Below are 5,426 nucleotides of genomic sequence, written 5' to 3' on the forward strand. Positions count from 1 at the left end.
TGAGTCCGTGTGTCCAGGAGTTCGTGTGCATATACCAACTAGTGTCAAGAGAAGAACATTCCCGGGGTGCCTGGGCTGGCTCAGTTGGTTAAGCCTCCAACTTCAGCTCAGGTCGTGATCTCATGGCTCGTGGGTTCGAGCCCCACGTCGGGCTCTATGGTGACAGCTCAGGGCCTGGAGTCTGCTTTGGACTCTGTGTCTCCCTCTCTCTCTGCCCCTCCCCTGCTCGTGCTCTGTCTCTCTGTCAAAAATAAATAAATATTAAAAAGAATTTTTTCAAGAGAAAAACAGTCCAAAAGTATGGTGGGAAAGGGAAAAACCCAGCAGTATAATGAAACTGTGGAAAATAAATCACAAAGTGGGAGCTTTGTTAAGTGGATAGTCAAGATAGTGGAGAGAGTTGTTTTTCACAAAACTTTGAGGAGTTCATAACACTTAAGACATGAGTGATATATTTGTTCTGAGACCTGTAATTTACTAATTTTAGGCTCAGCAAAGACAGATAAAGACATAACTGATGTTGCAATAGTGTTGTACAGTGACAGAGGGTAGCTAACACTTGTGGGCGTAGCATAACATACAGAGAAGTGGAACCACTGTGTTGTATACCTGAAACGAATGTAACATTGACAATAACACTCAAGTTTAAAAATTAAATAGACATAATTACGCTGACCAGCTATACTTCTAAAACCAGAGAGGGGCTCCTGGCTGGCTTAGTGGCTAGAGCATGCAGTTCTTGATCTTGGGGTCATGAGTTCAAGCCCCACAGTGGGCATACAGCTTAGTTTAAAAAATGAAAAAAAAAAATTAATAACCAGAGAATATCCATTTACGGTCCAATAAAATATTAACGGCAAAATAAAATGTTAAAGCAAGAAACTAAATGATTTTCTCTTACAGCTCATATTACTTTTTTCTTTAATGTTCATTTTTGAAAGAGCGAGCAAGGGAGGGGCAAAGGATATGAAGCAAGTTCTGTGCTGACAGCAGAGAGTCCAGTGGGGCTCAAACTCATGAACCACAAGATCATGACCTGAGCCAAAGTCCGAAGCCTAAACGACTGAGCCACCAGGCGCCCCTAGCTCATAATACTTTTTTTTTTTTTTTTTAAGTTTATTTATTTTGAGAGAGACAGAGACATTGGGAGCAAGGGAAGGAAGGGCAGAGAGAGGGAGAGAGAGAATCTCAAGCAGGCTTCAGGCTGCTAGCGCAGAGCTGGAAACTGGGCTAGAGCTGATGAAACCTCGAAATAATTAATGACTTGAGCCCAAACCAAGATTCTGACACTTAACCACTGAGCCACCCAGGTGCCCCACTTTCTAAAGGGGTTTCTCATATGTATTTCTAGCCAAAACAGCTAGAAATAGCTTCACCAAAGCTAATGTTTAAGAATTCAAAATGGGGACGCCTGGGTGGCTCAGTCGGTTAAGCATCCGACTTCAGCCCAGGTCATGATCTCACAGTCCGTGAGTTCGAGCCCCATGTTGGGCCTGGAGCCTGCTTCAGATTCTGTGTCTCCCTCTCTCTGACCCTACCCCGTTCATGCTCTGTCTGTCTCTGTCTCAAAAATAAATAAACGTTAAAAAAAAATTTTTTTTTAAGAATTCAAAATATATTTTATCTTTTCAAAGACCCAGCTTTTGATTTCATTGCTTTTTCTTGGTTGTTTTCCTGTTTTTGATTTCACTGATTTCTGCTCTAATTATTATTATTTTTTCTTCGCTTGCTTTCAGCATAAATTGTTCTTCTTTCTCTAGTTTCCTAAAACGGAAGCTTAGATTGTTGACTTTAGGTGTATACATTTAATGTTATAAATGTCCTGCTAAGCACTGATTTTACTGCATTCCACAAATTTTAATAAGCTATACTTTCATTTAGCTCAAAATATGTTTGTTTTTCTTGCAACCTCTTTTTTTGACTAATACGTGATTTAGAGAGTCTTGTGTAATTTCCGAATATTTGGAGTTTTAAGATATCTACATTGATTTCTAGTTTAAATTCCTCTGATATGAGAATATTACTTTGTATATATTTCTTTTCTAACTTCCTTCAAGTATGTTTTATGGCCCAGTATATGGTTTATCTTGGTGAGTGGTCCACATGAGCTTGAGAAGAATGTATATTCTGCAGTTGTTGGATTAAATACTCTATAAATGTCCATCAGACCAAGTTGCTTGATGGTACTGTTCAGGTCAACTATGTCCTTACTGATGTTCTGCCTTCTGGATCTATTCATCACTGAAAGAGGAGTGTTAGAGTCTCTAGCAGCAATAGTGAGTTTGTCTATTTCTCCTTGCATTTCTTTTTTTTTTTTTTTAATTTATTTATTTATTTTGAGAGGGAGAAAATGTGAGCAGGGGAGGAACAGAAAGAGAGTGAGAGAGAAAAGATCCCAAGCAGGCTCTGTGCTGTCAGCACAGAGCTCAAGGGACTTGATCTCTCGAACCATGAGAGCGTGACCTGAGCCAAAATCAAGAGTCGGATGCTTAATGGACTGAGCCACCCAGGCGTCCCTAAAGTGCACTTCTTGTAGACAACATATACTTGGGTCTTGGTTTTTTTTGATCCACTCTGACAATATCTGGTATTTAATTGGTATATTTGGATCACTCACACTTAAATTGATAGCTAATATAATAGGATTAATATCTGTTTTCTGTTTGTTGTACTAATTCTTTGTACTTTTTTTTCCTCCCCTCTTTGCTTCCTCTGATTTTAAATGAGCATTGTATTATGATTCCATTTTCTCACTTCTCAGTGTATCAATTTATTACTTTTCAAAAAATTTTAGTGACTATCCTAAAATTTACAATATACATTTATAAGTAATATGATCCACTCTCAACACTACTATATTGATTCGATATACTGATTTAAAGTACAGGTACTTTGTGGATAGTACAGGTGCCATATAATAGTTTCTCCAATTCCTTTGTACTGTGCCTTATAACATTGCTTTTATTCATTTCACTTTTCCATATGCTATAATCACCCAATTCGCTGTTACTATTATTATTTTGGACAGAGTTATCTATTCGCTTGATTAAGAATAAAAAATGTAGGGGTACCTGGCTAGCTTAATCAGTGGAGCATGCAACTCTCGATCTTGAGATTGTGAGTTTGAGCCCCACATTGGGTGTAGAGATTACTTACAAATAAAAAATCTTAAAAAAAAATAATAGTGGGACATCTGAGTGGCTCAGTCAGTTAAGCATCTGACTCCAGTTAAGCATTGCTGTCTGCTGATGTCATGACGTAGCAGTTCGTAAGTTTGAGCCCCATATTGGTCTCTGTGTTAACATCATGGAGCCTGCTTGGGATTCTCTCTCTGTCCCTCACTTTCTGCCCCTCCCTCACTCGTTTTCTCCTCTCTCTCTCTCTCTCTCTCTCTCTCTCTCTCTTTCTCTGTCTCTCAAAATATATATACTTAAAAAAAAGAAGAAATGGGGGCACCTGGGTGGCTCAGTCAGATGAGCGTCTGACTTTGGCTCAGGTCATGATCTCACGGTCTGTGAGTTCAAGCCCCGCGTCGGGCTCTATGCTGACAGCTCAGAGCCTGGAGCCTGCTTTGGATTCTGTGTCTCGTTCTCTCTCTGCCCCTCCCCTGCTCATGCTCTTGTCTGTGTCTGTCTCAAAAATAAATAAAACATTTAAAAAAAATTTTTTTTTAAAGAAGAAATGTAATTTCTTAATTTTATTTTAATTTATTCCATCTGCATTGCTCTCTTTATGTACTCCAAAGTTCTCCGCCTGTATAATTTGTCCTCTTCCTGTGTAACTTCTTTTAATACATCTTGAAAGACAAGTCTTCTGGTAAGAATTCTCTCAGTTTTTGTTTGTCTGAGAAAGTCTTTATTCCTCCTTCACTTTTGTGGGATGTTTTCACTGGATGTAGAATTCTAAGTTGGTGGATTTTTCTCTCAACATTTAAAACATTTCACTCCACTTTCTTCTTGCTTTCACGGGTTCTGATGAAAAGGCCAGATAATTCCTGTCCTTACTCCTTTCTAGGTAAGACATTTTCCCCTCTGACTTCTTTGATGATTTTCTCTTTGTCTTTAGTTTCCTGCAATTTGAATACTATATGCTTAGTTGTAGTTTTTATGGTATTTATCCAGCTTGGTGTCCTTCTCTGAATTCCCTAGATGTGTGATTTGGTATCATTAATTTTGGAAAATTCTTGGCCGTTATTACTTCAAATTATTTCTTTTGCTCTGTTCTCGCTTTCTTCTGGTATTCCAATTACATATATGTTGCACTTTTTGAAATTGTTCTGCACTTCTTGGATATTCTGTTCTCGGGTTTTGTTTTGTTTTGTTTTGTTGTCCTTTCATTATTTTTTCTCTGCATTTCAGTTTGGGGAGTTTCTATTAACACATCTTTTGGCTCACTGAGTCTTTCCTTGATTGTGGCCAGTCTGTTAATGAGCCCTTCACGGCATTCATTCAGTTCTGTGGTGGTGGGATTTTTTTTGTTTTGTTTTGTTTTTTGTTTTGTTTTAATGTTTTACTTATTTTTGAGAGAGAGGGCACGAGCTGGAGAGGGGCAGAGAGAAGGACAGAGAATCCCAAGCAAGCTCCATGCTGTCAACACAGAGAGCCCAGTGTGGAGAGCTCGATCTCATGACCCATGAGCCAAAATCAAGATTCAGACGTTTAACCAATGGAGCCACCCAGGTGCCCCAGTCCTAGTTACTTTAAACTCAAAAGTCTGGGGGCGCCTGAGTGGCTCAGTCGGTTGAGCGTCCGACTTCGGCTCAGGTCATGATCTCACAGCTCGTGAGTTCAAGCCCTGCGTCGGGCTCTGTGCTGACAGCTCAGAGCCTGGAGCCTGCTTCTGCTTCTGTGTCTCCCTCTCTCTCTGCCCCTAACCCACTCACATTCTGTCTCTGTCTCTCTCAAAAATAAATAAAAATTTAAAAAAATTTAAAAAAATACAAAAATAAACTCAAAAGTCTGAATCTTAGCTGAATCTGGTTCTGATGTTTGCTTTGCCTCTTCAGACTATGTTTTTTCTTGCTTTGAAACTTAGTGTGCCTTACAAATTTCTGTTGAAAGCCAGACATCATGTATTGGGAAATAGGGACTGAGATAAGTAGGCGTTCAGCATACGGTTTAATGTTAATCTGGCTAGGAATTGGACTGTGGTTCACATTCGCTGTAGCTGTAGGTGTCAAGGGATTTCATTTCCTCTCACGTCCTTGTTTTTGTCTCTCCTGTTGGGTCTGTGATTCCCTGAAACTCCCCCTTAAACAGGATCTGCAACTTTGCCGCTCTTTCAACTGTGATCCACTGTTAATATTCTGTAGCCCTGTTGGGAAGGGAGAGAGAAAGTGTTCTGGAAGGCTGTACTAAACCTCAGTCTTTCAGTAGGAGTGTGCTGAGGCTATAATGTTCACTAGTGTCTCTCAGCAGTCTTCCCCC

This window comes from Panthera tigris, chromosome A2 (genome assembly GCF_018350195.1).
Source record: "Panthera tigris isolate Pti1 chromosome A2, P.tigris_Pti1_mat1.1, whole genome shotgun sequence".
In the NCBI taxonomy this organism is placed as follows: Eukaryota; Metazoa; Chordata; class Mammalia; order Carnivora; family Felidae; genus Panthera; species Panthera tigris.